General features: G+C 48.8%; 1 protein-coding gene and 1 pseudogene across 2 annotated transcripts in view; both read left to right on the forward strand.

The window, feature by feature from the left end:
- Positions 1–18292, forward strand: part of CDHR3 (cadherin related family member 3) — a 135780-nt gene that overhangs the window by 57606 nt on the left and 59882 nt on the right. The gene's annotated exons all lie outside the window — the stretch shown is intronic.
- On the forward strand, positions 15643–17798 carry LOC138923939 (NADH dehydrogenase [ubiquinone] 1 alpha subcomplex subunit 3 pseudogene; annotated as a pseudogene).

Raw genomic sequence — 18292 nt, forward strand, 5'->3', positions numbered from 1 at the left:
GTCAGACAGTTTGAGAATCATGAGACTGGACGGAGTCTCACGTCGCTGGTGACCTGACAGTGCCGGTGTCGTGTGCCACACTCCTGTCTCCACCCGCTACACCGGAGATCACTAATGACACACTGTGGTTTTTCTCTCCAGAATTTTTCAGATGCTCCTGGGTACCAGGCACTGTGCTCAGCACGGGGCATTTAGCAGCGAACAAAACAGACCTGTCCCCGCCCCTGCAGAGCTGAGAGGCTAGCAGACGCGGCTGGCATTAAACAAACAAGTGGATGTGGAAATCCAGATCAAGATACGCGTGCCATGAAAGACAAGCCCTTGGTTGCAGGGTGAGCCGGCCTGGGGTTTGAGAGATGCTGTAGAATGCTTCCTCTTCGAAGCTTCTCTGCCACCAGCCTGGCCTGGCTTGCCACTTGCCACTCTATGGAAGAGCTAATCATTAAGTCACTTAATGGTTTCATGAGAAGGACGCCTCTTCTACCTGACAGGGGAGCGTCGCGAACAGAGCGCTCAGGAGCTGACGGATATAGCCGGCTGTAGCTGCCCGAAGCAAAGGGACGGCCACGAGGGAACAGACGGGGCCTTTAGGTGGGCAAGGGTGGGAAGCTTTACAGCTTGGTGGGCCTGGAGGGGTGTGAGAGGTTCAGAAAGGCGGTGACCCAAAGTGCCAGTGAAGGCCACACCAATGACTCCCTTCGCTTATTTCACTCTTGTGTCTAGAATTCTCCTTCTTTTCCCCACTCCTCACTGAGTTTAGTATGCTACACACAGTATGTGTTAGTCATTACTAAGTCTTAATTCTATGGCTATTTCTTTGCCTCCATCTAGCTCTTTCTCTTTGTACATTTTGTAAAGAGAAAAGGGATTTAAAAAAATTTCTGGACACATTTATGTGGTGCCTACTGTGGGTAAAGGGGCAGTGCTCACTGGCACCAGCCGGTGGTGTGCCTGACCTCTTGTCTGGGGGCAGCGGCGGGGGCGTGGAAACAGGCAGAGGGAGACTGGTGTGTTGGCTGAAAGAGTTAAGACTCCTGTGGGGCACTAGATGGCAACATTTCTCCAAATCTAAACTCAGCAAAGGCGAGGACCTGCTGACAGAAGGTCAGCGCTGCGCGGCTGCCAATCCTAATACAGTCTATGAAATCTGAACCTGTAGAGCTGAGAAGACAGAAGCCAGATCCATGGGAGGGCGATCCTCACAAGTGCATCTCTTGGGCCGGTGGGTGGTCCACAGGAAGCGTTCGATGGTGTTAGCTATGACTACTATCACCACCACCACCACTACCGCCATCACCACTTATCACCACCACCACCACCACCACCACCTCTACCATCACCACCATTACCTCCACTATCACCACCACCACCACCACCATCACCACCATCACCTCCAGCACCTCTACCATCACCACCACCACTACCACCATCACCACCTATCGCCACCATCACCAAACCACCATCTCTACCATCACCACCATTACCTCCACTATCACCACCACCACCACCACCATTACCACCACCATCACCTCCAGCACCTCTACCATCACCACCACCACTACCACTACCACCATCACCACCTATCACCACCACCACCACCACCACCACCATCTCTACCATCACCACCATTACCTCCACTATCACCACCACCACCACCACCATCACCTCTAGCACCTCTACCATCACCACCACCACTACCACTACCACCATCACCACCTATCGCCACCATCACCAAACCACCATCTCTACCATCACCACCATTACCTCCACTATCACCACCACCACCACCACCATTACCACCACCATCACCTCCAGCACCTCTACCATCACCACCACCACTACCACTACCACCATCACCACCTATCACCACCACCACCACCACCACCATCTCTACCATCACCACCATTACCTCCACTATCACCACCACCACCACCACCACCACCATCATCACCACCACTACCACCACCACCACCACCACCATCACCACCACCACCACCACTGCCGCCATCAACACCTATCACCACCATCACCAACACCACCACCTCTACCATCACCACTATTACCTCCACTATCACCACCACAACCACCACCACCACCATCACCACCATCACCACCATCACCACCACCACCAACACCACCACCTCTACCATCACCACCATTACCTCCACTATCACCACCACAACCACCACCACCACCATCACCACCATCACCACCACCATCACCTCCAGCACCTCTACCATCACCACCATCACCACCACTACCACCACCACCATCACCACCTATCACCACCACCACCAACACCACCACCTCTACCATCACCACCAGCACCACCACCATCACCACCACCACCACCTCTACTATCACCACCACCACTACCATCATCACCACCTATCACCACCATCACCAACACCACCACCTCTACCATCACCACCATTACCTCCACTATCACCACCATCACTCCCGCCATCACCACCACCACCACCATCACCATCACCAACACCACTACATCTACCATCACCATCATTATCACCAACCACCACCACCACCACCTATCACCACCATCACCAATACCACCATGTCTACCATCACCACCACCACCACCACCATGACCACCATCACCACGATCACTAACTGAGTCACACAAGTTGCTATTGTTTTTCTTGGTGCTAAAAATTAAAATTTCATTTAAACCAATTCTGGATGGAGAGATCTAGCTAGAGATACATACCTTTTCCTTCTTTATTTTTCTTTTTCGCAAATATATCCTGCAACTAGATTAGTGAACTGCTCCCTGCTATAGAAACTTAGAAGAATTGCTTTGATGAAGATGATTTGTACTTGACATACCAATTTTTTGGTAGATAAGTAGTTGCTTCTCATCTGCTTAAGCAATATTTGAAAGCCCAGGGTCCTTGTATGTGGACTGAAAGTTTCCCCTGGAGTTTTGTTTGCATTATCAATTTACTTAGCACACTCTGTCTGCTTAGCAACCACCCCACTCCCCAGGCCCTGTCGTTTTAATTAGCAACCTGTCACTGTAGTCCAGTGTTTCTGTTGAGGCACATCCACTGACCCACAAAGAGTCAAAAGATATCGCTTAATCTAGAACAACATTTGCTGAACTTCTCATACAATTGGGCTGGTCCGCTGAACTGTTTCTTGGGGATCAGAAATGGAATCTAGGTGGGTTTCTGTGCAAGACCTAGAATCAAGGTGTTCAAAGAGTGAGAATGGCACAGGGAAAGAGTGGCAAGGCGGAGCCACAGGACTGAAAGCTGACGGCTGGCTACCTGTTTTGAGCCACCTCTTTTGTGCCTTAAAGGCCAGTGCCCCCCATGGCTGCCACCTGGCAGGTGTAGACTTTTGCGTAGGTCTATTCATGTGTTCAATCAGCACATAATGATTCACTTCTAACATATGCCCAGCAAGGTCCATGCTCTAGAGAGACAGCTGGGAGCAAGATATCTGCCCTAATGACGCTTGCATACCGGCAGAGGAACAAACAAAATAAATAAACAAACTGCTAAATGTCGTTTGGGTTTGATAAATGCCAATGTGGAGAATGAGGGGGATTTGGACATAGTGACAGATAATGCATGCGGTGTGAGAGTGTGTGCGATTCCGTTGGCTAATTTAGCTAGATTCGATCATCCCGGAAGGCTGCTCGGAAGGGGTGCCATCTGAACAGACAGACCTGAGTGAAATGAGGGTGTGAGTCCCATGAGAGTCCCTGAGCTGAAATGAAACCACACGTCACCATTGTCATGAGCGGACCTAGTCAACGTGGTCATGTGCACGGCTCTCAGGTGCTTGGCAGTTGACGATGGTATTGAAAGAAGCATGAGGTAAAAAAGGGGGAACGAGTCCCCTGCAACTTTGCCCCCAGTTTAGAAAGTAAATCTTCTAGAAATTTGGCCTTGCACACAGAAATTCATTAAGCAGTATTTTATTAACAGACTCAAAAAGTTTACACAAACTGGTGAGCTCAATGGAGACCCAGGACTCTGTGCTTTTAGGAGTTCTTTCTACCGCCTTGTATGAGAGGGTCACGTTAGGGAGCGGGAACAACACCCAAGAGGCAGGAGTCCGTTACACGGAGACTCTGCAACAGGCGCCCAGAGCTCCTCCTGACCAACGCACAGATGCTGGACTGGACACGATCAAGCTGCAGAGGCCATCCCTAAAGACAGACATTTGTGATGGTTCATTTTCTGTGTCAGCTTGGCTAGGCCACTGTGCCCAGCATCTTGGTCAAACACCAGTCTAGATGTTACTGTGAAGGCATTTTTGGATGTGATTAACACTTACATTAGTAAACTTTGAGTAAGGTAGATTACCCTCCATAATGTGGGTGGGCCTCATCCAATCAGTTGAAGGTCTCAAGAGCAAAGACAGAAATACCCCAAAGAGGAAGGAGTTCTGACTCCAGACTACAACATAGAGATTCTGCCTGAGTTTCCAGCCTTCGGACTCATTAACTGACTCAAGAGTTGCACCAATAGCCCTTCCTTGAAGCACCAGGCTGCCAGCCTGCCCTTCAGATTCTGGACCTGCCTCCCACAATCATGTGAGCCTGTTCCTTAAAATAAATCTTAATTTCTCTTAACATTCCCCCTCTTTTCTTCCAGATGCAGTGGGAAATAGGCTAGCGGCACATTTCCTCAGCTTCATGGTTCTATCCTAAGCGTAAGCACTCTTCAGATATGAAGAAAAAGTGTCCCAGTGTCCCAGGTCTTTGAGCAGATCAGGAGGGTTCTGGCTAAGCTGGGGACAGAGAACTCTGAGACAGCTGCTGGTTGAAGCGCCCGGTCCGGGTGTCTTGTTGGGGTAGCCCCAGCACTCACTCAGGGCTATGAGCCTCAGTGGTTCCCTGTGCCCAACTCGTCACCAGTCAGGTTCCATGGGAGCAGGTGCTGAGACAGAGTTTGGGGTGCAAAATGTTTATTAGGGATCAAATCCTGTGGAAGGAAGGGGGAGAACCCGTCATCGCAAACAAACGCAAATAATGTGACCAATTAACACCTATGGCCAGCTAGTTCTGCTTAAAAATAAACAACTCAGAGTAAATGAATATCGCAGAGTACAGATGATCTTTACACTTCGTGTAGACTGACTACACTTGTCTCCCCTTACTGGTTTATCAAGGGGACGATGTAATTAGGTGTTTATCTATTGCCATATTGATACAGCTTTATAATCTACACACCGAAGGGAATTATTAATGCTAATAACTTAAGATATTATGAGTGCTAATAAAATAATTACTACTACTTATTAATTAATAGTAACTGCTCTATTTGAATCTGTTTTGTTAGATTAATTTAATTCAATAAAATTTAAGGTAAATTTTTTAAAAAAGAAGGGAGAAGGAGTCCAGATTGGGCAGAGGAAAAGTTGAAGGGTAACGCACGTGGGCGCAGCCTCAGCCAAGCCGATGTTGAGCTCCGACTGAATATGCCCATCAGGGTTGTTTGCATTGGGTCAGAATGGCTGGGCTCTATCCCCACCTGGCTCAGTCACTGGATAAGGGCTGCCCCAGGGCAGGTGGCCTTGGGCAAGGGGGCGCTCTATAACTGAAACCAACCTTGAAGGAGCAGATGGCTGCAGATGTCTATTGACCACACTCCCCACAGCTGGGCAGCGAGCCCTTTCTGGAATAGCGGGAACCTGGGCCACCCATCTCTGTGTCCACCATGCTGCTCACTGAACAGCGAAGGATGGTACACGGCTGAAATGTTTTAGCCAATCCACATATCTCAGATACCTTTAATATCACCCATGAGCCCGTTTCTAATATTCATCATACTTATTAACAATGAACTAATTTCAATGGTAAAAACCCATTTCTGACATTGCCTGTGCTCATGAACAAAGCCTCAGGCATCCAGTGAGAGATCGATCACAGAAGCACTTGAGGCGGCTGCTTCTGGAGTGTGGCTTTTCTGCTGAAATACCAGCAGACTCCCCAGGCGTGGAATTTTCCATTAGAGCAGCCGACGGCCCTTAGAGGAAAAGCTTAAAGCTTAAACGACCCGGCACACACATAATATGACTGACTCTACCTTGCTGAAGTATTTTAAAGTCAACCAGACATCCAACAATGCTCATTTAGACACGCTTGTCTTTAGAGGCCTTGACACCTCCTCTCTCGTCTTGTCCAGTCGTACTGTCTTAGGGGTTATTTAGTTGCTCAGAACAGAAACTACTCAAACTAGTTCAAGTTTACTGGGGGTTACTGTCAAGAGTCAAGGACGGGACGGCAACCTCCGGACTGAGGTTGGCAATGATGGCTCCTTGGCTCATGAGAGTGGGCCTGGGCTGTTGGGGTCTCAGCTGTCCCTGCCTCTCTCATGGGGCCTCAGGCTCTCCTGCTCGCTGCCTGTCTCCGTGCATCTGCGCCCGTCTCCTGCTTCTCTCTGCCTTTCCTCTGACTCATCGGCATACTCCCCCAGTCTTGATTCTACACAAGCACGGGCATTTGACCATCTCCATGTCTCTTAGGTCAATGTCTTGAGAGAGAAAAAGAGAAAGAGAAAATAAGACTGGCACAGCCCCGCCTGTGGCCTGGGGTCCTTTGAGTTGGTTGAGCACGTGGTCCAGTCATCTGTGGCCAGGGGTGTGACACGAGCAGGGTCAATGGCGCTCTGCCTTCTAGGGGCCATGAGAGGGCAAATTACCCAAGAAGGGAATGAAGATAGGGAGGCTCTGACCAGCACCTCTGACATGTTTACCCCAATCCTACTTACTGGTAGTACAGTATTTTGCCAGAAAATCCCCTTATATGCATAATCCTGTGTGTGTGTGTTTGTGTGTGTACAGGTACACGCACGAACCACGTGTAGTTGGTTAAGCCAACCCAAGAGTCACTGCCAAAGGTCAGGTATTCAAATGACAACATTCAAGCATACACGTGATGTGTCTTCCTTGATTCGGTTCACAAAGAAATATCTTCCCACTATCTTTCTCGGAGACCTCATCTGCTACAGATACGACCTTCTTGGCTGTAACCCAAGGAGGTCTGAACTGACCCTTCCTCAGCGATGGCCACTTCCGCCAACTCGGTGCCGCTATGGCTAGAACGGTGCAGGCGCCCTCACAGACCGCGCCGCGTCACAGGCTGTGAGTCAAACAGCTCCAACTAACCCTAGTCTACGGTGGCTTCTCCAAGGAAACTCTGGCTGTGTCCCGGCAGAAGCTGTCAGCCCCGGATCCGACTCGCGAAAGCAGAGCTGTCCTCCCGCCTGTACACAGAACCCTCTGATTGTTCTCAGCGTTTCCTTTCATGCCTGTTCGCATCATCTGGAATTTTCCAGGGACGCTGGTGCATCAAGTAGTCTTCACTGTGAGGGTTAAGCACAGGGGAGACCGGAGTTAAGACTTATATTCACCTGTTCCCCCTTCTGCCTGCCCTCTCAAGTTCCTATCTAGAGAACTCATTAACTTCTATGAATAATTAGATACGTGTTTGCTAGAATATTCTCTCCTGGAAGCCTCTTGGAGAAGTGTCTAAAACTGAAGGCATTGAATAAAAACTTCTTTCTTTTCAGTTTTCCCTCAATCGAGCTGCCCTGGCAAGTGTTCTCAAGGGCCAAGGGGTCCAGACCTGTGTGACTAGGCCAGTTGTGCTGCCCCTTGCACATGGCCCAGGTGACCTCCACCTGTGACAGGACAGGGCCCCAGGGCACACAGGCTGCTGCCCCCGCTGGCCCCAGGGTCCCTCTAGCTTTGTGGGTGATTGCACGTGCCAGCTTCGCCATAGAGCCCCTGACTTGAAAATGGCTCCCTGGCTCTTGGATCAGCCATGGCTCTTGGGGGTCCCTCGCTGCCGGGGTGTTGGTCTGGCTAACTCAGGCATCTATCTGCCTTCACGGCCCCCTTCCCAGGCCTTTGCCTGGGAGCCACCAGGGGCTGGGGCTTTTCTTATCTCCCTGAACAAAGGCCACAAAGTGTGCATTCACCCTGTCCCTTCTTCCCAATCAAGCTGGATGACTCATGGGCAAGAGCTAGGGGGCCCACTAGGGAGGTCTCTGAGCCTAAAACCCCGAAGAGCCCGTCCCTCTCTGAGAGCCAGGAGCACCCACACCCCAGAAACCAGTTCCCTTCCTTCCTGACGGCCGAACCCCTCCCCACCCCGCAGCTCAGCGATTCACGGAGGGTCTTCTTGTTACAGCAGCAGACAACGCACAAACGGAAGAGAGGACAAGAGCAAACCAAACCAGACTTAATTCTCCATCCTGTAGCTTTTTCCCCACCCCTCTCCGCCCACAAACTCCATTTCCGTCCCTTTTCTTTCCCACGAACATGGAAGTAGGCATAAGAAGGGGAGCACCAGTCTATGCAAGAGCACCGCGTGCTGTGTGTGCAGGTGGATGTTCTATATAGTCCAGTAATCAGCATGGAGGGGCTGCCAGTGTGGGGACCTGGAGCCCCAACTTGGGCTTTGCCTGGGTTTGAAGCCTGGCTTGATCACCTCCTACATCTGTAACCTTGGGCTAGTTCCTGAACCTCCCTGTGCCTTGGTTTCCCCATCTCGTAAAATGGGCAATGATACTAGTCCAACAGCCACAGTGTTGTCGAGTGGACTAAATTAGTTCATACACGTTGAGCACGGAGAAGCGTCTAGTACATAGAAGGTGCTGCGTAAACGCTCTTATTATTACAGAGAGCGAGGATAGAACGTTTCTGTTCTCTATGAACTTGGTTATCACAGCTTCTATTGTAAGCGGGAAGGAAGTCTAACTTATAAATTATTTATAATGAATACCTAACTACTTACAAAAAAGATTTAAAGCAGCCGAACGACGACGTTAACCAGAAAATTCGTCGATGAGGAATTTGTCTGTCATTCTCTTGTCAAGGATAATAATTTTTAACCTGAGGGAGAAACTGCCTTCCTCTTTGCTGGCTGGTTCGTTTCTGGTGGCGGCGTAGCGGGGCGTGTCCTGACCATCGTGGGAGACCTGACGAAATAGCAGAGTGGGGATGCCCTGGGGAAGGCAAGGGTCCGGTTGATGTGCCAGGACTGGACACGTCACACGGGTGGTCCCTGCGATTCTCGCCGTCAGCTTGGCAGTGGAGAAGGCACTGTCAGTCCCACTTTGCAGATGTGGAAGCAGAGTGAGGAGGTTTAAGTGACCCGTCCGGTCACCAAGCAGGTAAGTGGGAGAGCAGGGTTCAGGGCTAAGTCCGCGGCCAGACCCACGGCTTCCTGCTCCGTCCCCGTCTCCCTTGTGATGGATGAGACGCATAGCTTCTCCAGATTCTCCAGAGGGAAAACGAGAGGAACTGTGACCTTCTGGCTCTTCACATGGGGATGAGGGGGGAAAGGCCACTCGCCTGGGCGTCACGCAGTTTAAGCTTGTGGAATTCATGTAATTTTGGACGTGCAGCGGAGGCCGTAAATAATGAGCCTGACCTTAATTCAAACACGAGGTGATTATGTTCGACAGAGGAATGTCCCCAGGGCTTTCACTGACTCCTGTTGTCACCGAAAGTTCGGTCTCTGATCCCGATGCCAATCCAAATAATGAGAATGGAGTCTTGGGTGAAAAATGAAAGGCTTTACCTCGCCAGGCAGAGGGAGCAAAGCGAGGGCCAGTGCCCCAAAAGTTGCTTTCTCCTCACTAAGAAATGGGTAGGGGTTTTTACTTAGGGTTTTAGGTAGGGGAGGGGACCATGGCCTTCCTGGTCAGCATTTTCCCATTGGCTTGTGTCTGGGGCTGCTTCCAGTGGAGGAGACAAAGGCTTTCTCAGATGAGCGTCCTTGGCTGTTTGTCTCCACAGTGGAAGGTGGACTCTGAGGTCAGGAAGCCGAGAAGTTGGGTCTGGGAATCTTCGGTTTCTTGATATTCTCTGGACAGTAGTTTCTCTGTAAAAGGACTTCAAGGTCCTGGGATCAGCCTCAATGTTAGTGAGAGCCCAGCGTGAAGTCATCTGCACTTGAACAATTTGTAACTTCTATTTGGCTCTATAACTCAGGGGGTCAGAGGTTAAAGAAGCAAGCATTTACATATGAGCGTAACTAAAGACCCAGGGAATATGTGCCTTTAGTTTTAACCCATCTATGCTGGGTTCATTGTAGGGGAACCAACATCAGGGCTGATATTAACTAAGAGCAGGTGACACTGTGCTTCCCCTTGGTGGTCCGCGGATTACTGACCTCTCTGTGCAAGCCTTCGTCCTGGATCCAGGCATCGTGTCGCTACACAGAATCTGGCTGCTGGTTTGCACTCAGGTCCAGCACTCCTTTGTCGACTCGTTCATCTGTGTAGCAAGTGAACGGTGCCGTGACTCGCACTGGGCTACAGTCAGGAGCAAAGCAGACATGGGCCCTGCTTCGCAGTGCTCTCAGTCTGATGACTGTAGACAGATGTCCTTGCCGAGAAATGTGCAGTGAAAACTGTGCTAAGAACAAGGAATGAAAGGAGCGAGGGTGCTCAGAGAGAGAGGGATCAGGACTGGGGGGGGTCAGTGAAGTTCTCTTTGAAGAGGGATGTTTAATCGGAGATCTGCAGTTGAAAAGGAGCCAGTCCTGGGGAAAGTAGAGGGGAAGGATGTTCCAGACAGAGGAAGCAGCATGTGCAAAGGCCCTGGGCCAGGAAGGGCTTGGTACCCTTGAGGAGATACAAGGCCAGTGTGACTGTGGGGAGTAGAGGTGGAGGGAGTTCCCTGGGGTGGGGTAGTTAACAGGAAATAAGGGGGAAATAGAAACATTTTAAACAGTACATGGAAATATAATCATTAAATACAGACTGTAGGAACATCCACAGGAAAAATGACCCAGTTTAACAAACAACAAATAATTTAGAAGGGAAAAAAAGGTACAGGGGAAACCCATAGGTTGAGAGAGTTAAGAAGACACACCAAGGATGTGGGGAAATTGGAGCCCTCATACGTACATTGCTGGTGGGATTGTAAAATGGTGCTGTTGGCAGCGACAGCAGTCCTGGAGTGTGAGACGTGCACAGAATTGACGGAAATGCCTGCCCCCTATCCTCACACACGTCATTCACTGGGATCCTGAACAATTTATGTCATGGGTTGAATTTTGTCCTCCAAAAAGATGTGTTTGAGTTCTAACCCCCCAGTACATCAGAATATGACCATATTAGTATCAGTCGGGGTTCTTCAGCAAACGAAAACCAATAGGATATACGTACATATCTATTATGTAGATGAGAGAGAGAGATTTATTTTAGGGAGTTGGCTCATGTGATCGTGGAGCTTGGCAAGTCCAAATCTACAAAGTAGGCTGGCAGGCTAAGGATCCAAGGAGGAGTCACTGTTTCGGTCCAAAGGCAGCCTCCTGCTGGAATGTCTTCTTGCCTCGAGGAGGTCACTCTATGTTTTGTGAAGGCCTTCAACCCATCAAGTTATGGAGAGTAATTTGCCTTACTCAGAGCCTACTGATTTAAATGTTAACCTCATGGAAAAAAATGCCTTCACAGAAACATCTAGACTGACGTTTGAGCAAATATCTGGGTACCATGGTGTCATCAAGTTGACACACAAAACCAACTATCACAATGACTTCATTTGCAGATTTAATTAGTTAAGTTAAAATGCTGTCCTAGGATGGGCCCTAATTCAATGACTAGTGTCCTTGTAAAAGGGGAAATTTGGGCACAGAGACAGACACGCACTCAGGGAGAACGCCGCGTGAAGATGGAGGCGGGTGTCAGGGGATGCCAGCCAACCACCGGCAGCCAGGAGAGGAGCACAGAGCAGGTTGTTCCCCACTGCCTTCACAGGGAAGCAGCCGTGCTGACACCTTGATCTCAGACTTCCAGCCTCCAGAACCGTGAGAAAAGCAAATTTCTGTTGTTCCAGCCACCCAGTTTGTGATACTTCGTTACGTCGGCCTTAGCCTCCCATAATCTAAACAGCGCAGAAGTAGAGAACAAAGACGCCAAGCTCCTTGGCTTCAGAAGGCATTATCTAGGGACAAACAGAAGAAAAATCTGAAAGAAGATGTGAGCAGGCAGCCCCCTTTCTCCCCGTCTTCTCTCCATCCACCTCTGCCCCCAATTCCAAGCCAACGGATAAAACCCTCAACCCGAGCAGAGGGAGGAGAGCTGAAGAGGAAATAAGAGAGTGAAATGCAGTGCGGACACAGAATGTGTCCATTACCCCAGGCGAGTGCCCCTGCCCCTTTGCAGTGGCCCCTCCCTCCACCTCTGGCCCTACGCAACCATTGATCTGTCTTTTGACACTATAGGTTGGTGCCCATTTTCTAGAACTTTTATGCAAGTGGAATCAAACAGTACATATTCTTTGCGTCTAACTTTTTTTTGCTGAGCACGATTTTGAGATTCATCCACGTTGGTAATGTTATCAGTAGTTCGTTTCTTTTTTTTTGTGAGCAGTATTCTATTTCATGAATGTACCACAATTTGTTTATCCACTTGTCAGTTAATGAACATCTGGGTTGTTTCCAGTTTGGAGCTCTTATGAGTGAAGCTGCTATGAGCATTCATGTACAAGTCTTTGTGTGGACATATGTTCTATTTCCTTTGGGTAAACAGTTAGAAATGGAATGGCTGCATTGTACGGTAGGTTTATTTTTTTTAACTCATTTTAATAAATGAGATATAATTTACATACCATACAATTCACCTATTGAATTCACCACCTCAAAAAGAAGTTCTCTTAGCTATTATTCCTCCATTATTTCATGCCCCACACTTCTAGCACCAAGCCACCACTAGTCTACTTTCCATCTCTAAGGATTTCCCTATTCTGGACTTCTGTATGAATGGAATCACACAATACACGGTCTTTTGTGACGGGCTTATATCACTTGTCGTCATGGTTCATTACGTACTTGGTTCATTCCTGTTGTAGCACCTATCTTCATTCTTTCATTTTTAATATTCATTTTTTTAGAACAATTTTAGGTTCACGGCAAAATTGAGAGGAAGCTACAGAGATTTCCCATATACCTTCTGCTACCACACATGCATAGCCTCCCCCATTATCAACGTCCCCCATTATCAACGTCCCCCATTGGAGTGGTCCCTCTGTTACAACAGATGAACCTACACTGACACATCATTATCACCAAAGTCCATAGTTTACCTTAGGGTTCACGCTTCGTGTTTTTATGGCTGAATAATATCCCATTGTATGTGTATGTCACATTTGTTTATCCACTCATCAGTTGATAGACATTTGGGTTGTAGGTTTATTTTTAGGAAACTGCTGAACCGTGTTCCAAAGTGGAGGTACCATTTTACATTCCCACGAGCGGTGTCTGAAAGTTCCAGCTGCTCCGCATCCTCCCCAACGCTTGTTATGCTCCGCCTTCCCTGAGGAGAAGTGAGGCATCCCCAGAACTGCTAACTAGGGGACTGAGGGTCTAATCAGGCTCAGAGCTGTCGACAGGCTCTCCGGTCTGGTCGTGTGAGGGCAGCTGAGGGGAGTAAAGACGCAGCTTCCTGCTTAGGTGAAGGCAGAGAGGGGAGAGCACTGGGCACTTCAGCCTGGAGACTCAGTCTCACTTTGGGTGCCCAGAGGGGGTTAGTGACACTGGTGACACAGTCCTCCTCAGCCCCATGCTGTGTGCAGCATGAGATTCCTATGTACAAAGCTGAAGGGCAAGAACATCCGGTCACCCACATCCATGCAAATGAGGGGACAGGGTCACGGCAGGGGCAAGTGCCATCTCTCTCTTGAACGGCCCGTGCTGGGCTGGGGGCACCTTTCCCCCCCTTTCCTCCCAGGGGCAGTGGGCGCAGGCTAGCGGCACGCTTCCTGAGCTTCACAGGTCTCTCCTAAACGGAAGCGCTCTTCGAATATGAAGAAAAAGTGTCCCAGTGTCCCGGGTCTTTGAACAGATCAGGAGAGTTCTGGCTAAGCTGGCGCCAGAGAACTCTGAGACTGGAGTTCTCTGCTGGGAGGAGACGTTCCCTCTGGATCCCTCCCCACAACTGCAGGAACCAGCCCAAAGAGGTCAGAGGCCCACGTTTGAAAATAAGACCGTCAAAGCATGTCTTAGTCCAGTCAGGCTGCTATAACAAAATACCACAGGCTGGGTGGCTGATAAACAAGAGACATTTATCTCCCAGAGCTCTGGAGGCTGGAAGTCTGAGGTCAGCGCGCCAGTGTGGTTGGGTAAGCCTTCTTCTCGTTGCATCCTCACATGGTGGAGAGGGGAGTGAGGTCTCTGGGGCCTCTGTGGGGTCTCTTACAACAGCACTAATGCCATTTCCTCGTGACCTAATCACCTCCCACCTAATCACACCATCACATTGGGTTCGGCATTAGGATTTCAACACATGAGTTTTCAAGGACTCAAACATTCAGGCTATGGCAAAATACTAGAGGAAAATGTGAAATTAAAAAGATTATTTCGGAGAGAAGTCCTGTCTAAGTAGTACACAAAACCCAGAAGTCATAGAACATATAAGATGATAGATTTGACTATAGAAAAAAAAGAAAAATTTTACATGGCAGAAATCTCTATAAACAAAGTCAAAAATCAAATGGTAAACTGGGAAAAATATTTGTAACGCATGTTACAGACAAAGTGCTCATTTCCCTAACTTACCAAGACTTCCTACAAACCAGTAGGCAATGTACCAACAGTCTAGCAGAAGAATGGTGGAAATGAACAGACAATTCACAGAAAAGGAAACACTGTCCATTCTTAAATCTTGGAAAAAATGCTCACCTCACTCATGAGAAGGCAAATGCAAATGGAAAAGAGATCCTGTTTTTTGCCTAACAGATTGGCAAAAAGTAAAACGTCTTATAACACCGTTCTGGTAAGGTTTGGGGGGACTCTCCCACATTCTCCCATGTTATTAGTAGAAGCAGAAATTGGAACAACCTCTTTGAGGAATATTTTGACAACATCTGTCAAAAAGTTAAACGCACATTTCCTTCAATTCAGCAATTCCATTTTTAGGAATTTAATCTACAGATACACTCTCACAGGTATGATATTATGTATGTTCAAGGATATTTATTGCAACATTATTTGTAATAGAAAAAGGCTGGAAACAAAGCACACATCCATCCTCAGGGGACAGGATAAACTCTGTAAGGCACATCTACATAACGGACGGCTATGCCGTTATTACAAAGAATGAGGCTGCTCTGCATGCACTGATAGGTTAGAATTTCCAGGATATATATTAAGCCGAAAACAACCTAGGTAAAGTACAGAGTATGCGATATGCTTCCATTTGTACTAAAGCAAAGACTAAGCAAAGGGTGTATGTTTGTATGTGCAAAGGCTGCCTCTGGAAGGACCACAGACCGACAATCACAATAGCCCCCGAGGAGGAAAACAGCTTCTGGGGAACCGGGCTGGGCAGGAAGATTTACTTTTCATTGATTACTCTTTGGTTACTTGGAATTTTGTATTGCGTACATGTGTCATCCATCTAAAAAATAACTTTTTCTTCTTAAAAAATTCATCTCGTCCTGGGATAAGTCAGCTGGCCGAATACCATGGGATGAGCCGTGCTATTTCATGTCTCTACACTGTTTATTCTCTTTGCCTGGGATGGCTTTCCTTCTCATTTCTCCAGCTCCTTTTGGAAACTTTCTCCAACAGCCTCCTTCCCAGGCTGAATTTACTTCTGCTCCCCTCCTGCCCCCCCGTCCCATGCCTCCATGGCCCGGTGCATGCCTCTAGCATAGCATGTGGCCCCCCTGATTGTAATGTTGGGCTTACCAGTGCATCTCTGGACAAGGTTTGAGTTCCTTGATGGGAGAACGATGACATATTAGACCTTACCATCCTGGTCCCTGGCACAGCGCCTAGCGCATAGTAGGCTTCTGCAGGAGTGATGGCTGACTGGAAGGGTGGAAGGAGTGGCGCTTCTAGAGTGTCAGGGATTATGGACGGGGATTTTTGTCTGTTTTATTCTGTGCTATAGCCTTAGCATGCACAACAGAGCTTGACACACAGTAGGTATTCAATATTTGTTGAATGAATAAATGAATGTCACCTAGAGGGAAAAAGGGGAAGAAGTGAGCAGCGGAGTGAAGATGTTTGAATAAGGTGGGGGAGAGGTTAAGTAAGAGGAGGACTATAGCTTGGGGCAGGGACTCTAGGAAAGCCAACAAAGGACCATGTGGAAGGAGCTGGCTTCAAAGCAGAGGTAGACAGTTGCCCACAAGAATAATCTGGCAACTGCGGGCATCAAGACCAAGATGGCCGTGAGACTCTCTGCCTTTCTCAAGAATGCCTGGGCCGAGGAGCTGGTGCTGGTTGTGTCCTTCACTATCAGAGGCCTCACTATATGGTAATTCTGCCCTGACTCAACCTCTACACCAATCAGGCCACCATGATCAACCAGGCCACACCCTACAATGACCCAATGCCCCTGCGAGATGACAGGAATGTGCCCCACGTGCCAGTCACCTCCAGGACCCCCTGAGCCCAAGCTTGGAAGGCTGAAGAAACTGTGAGCACCTCTGTTGACAGGGAGGTGGGTCCCTCCCTTGGCGCCCCCCAATAAAAATGTGAAAACCCCAGAAAAAAGAAAGAATGAGCTGGCAGAGTTACCACATGACCCAGCAATTACTCTCCTGGGTATTTATCCAAGAGAAATGAAAACATTCAAGCAAAAACTGTTTTTGTCCGTGCAAAAACTCGTACAGGCGTGTTCACAGTGGCATTATTCGTGATAGCCAAAAAGAACGAGAAAACCTCAAATGTCCATCACTAATGAATGGTTACGTTAAATGTGGGATATCCGTACAATGGAATAACGTTATTTGGCAATAAAAATAAATGAAGGACTGATTCATGCTACAACATGGATGAACCTTGAAAACACTATGCTAAGTAAAAAATACCAGTCACAAAAGACCACATAGTATATGATGCCATTTACATGAAGTGTCCAGAACAGGGAAATCTGTAGACACAGAAAGTAGATTAGTGGTTGCCAGGGGCTGTCGGAGGGAGCTGCAAGAACATGGGAGTGATTGCTAAGGGGTGTGGGGTTTCTTTTGGGGGTGATGAAAATGTTCTAAAATTGATTATGGGGATGGTGGCACAACTCTGTGAATGTACCAAAAAACCACTGAAGTGTACACTTTAAAAGGGTGCATTGCATGGTACGTGAATTATATCTCAGTAAAGCTGTTGTAACAACTAAGAATGGTCTGGAGTTTCCTGGAGGTGTGAACGGAGCCCAGGCCCATGCTGACCAGTGTCCTAGGCCTCCAGAATTCTGTGCCCTGGAGTCAGGGGGGTCTAAGCTCCGGGGAATTCATGTTCATTCACTCCTCCGCCCCCGAAGCCAGGGCAGGGGCCCTGCCATTGGGTCCTGAGGGCCGAAGGGTAGCAGAATATGTCAGCTTAAACTATGACTGTGCAGGACATGCCACCCCAGACACGCTGCTTTGGTATATGGATGATTTCGAGCTGAGGGCACTTGAAAAACAACCAGTGAAGGGAGAAGCTGTCTCTGAACTCACCTTATCTGCTTAGAGGCCGATCCTCCGAAAGGAACTCGGTTGCCATACATCCTCCCCCAGCAGTGTCATCAATCACGGAAGACTGACTCTTGTCACAGGAGAGGAGACTAGAAGTCAATGTCACACCCGGACACACTTTGTCACAAACGGTCATACCGCCCATCTATCCTTCTAAGGGCCCATCCTCCTAAGAATCATTCTCTCTCTCCTCCAACATCATCTCCATCCCGCTCCTCTTTCCCTGGTGAGATGGCATTTAAGCCTGAATCTTAAGCCACCTCAGGAGTCACTCACTTTTCCCTGGGTACCTCCGTCGGGTATGTGAGGTACACGTGTTAATAAACTTCTGTTTGTTTTTCTCTTGCTAATCTGTCTTTTATTATAGGGTCTCAGCTAAGGACTCATGGGGCAGAGGGAGATTATTTTCCTCCCCTGCAGGGTCTTGGCTCAGAGGAGCCCCTCCTACAGCGTTCAGGGCCCTGAGTGTTCCTGGGGTTCCGGATGTGAGGAGGGCTGTGGGACATCTTTATTTCCTTCCCCACAAGACCTGAGGGGCTCTCCCTGGGTGGCTGTTTGGGTAGGGGAGAGAATGGCACCGGGCAAGGGAGGATAAAGTAGATTTAGTAATTCCGCAATTTTTGGAGCACCAGCTATGCCTCCGGCACAGTGTTGGATGCGAAGCAATTGGGATGCGAAGCAGCGTAAGAGCTTCTCTGGCCTGGAAACGCTTGCCTAGCCTGCCTGAATGCAGACGTGGGAGAGAACCATGAGGGTGCGGCACCAAAGTGTGTGCCTGCGGGTCCCGCGGCCCACGGAGAAGACAGGGAGGGGCTCGGCGCCATACCTCCATCCC

Source organism: Equus caballus, chromosome 4, assembly GCF_041296265.1.
Source record: "Equus caballus isolate H_3958 breed thoroughbred chromosome 4, TB-T2T, whole genome shotgun sequence".
Classification (NCBI taxonomy): Eukaryota; Metazoa; Chordata; class Mammalia; order Perissodactyla; family Equidae; genus Equus; species Equus caballus.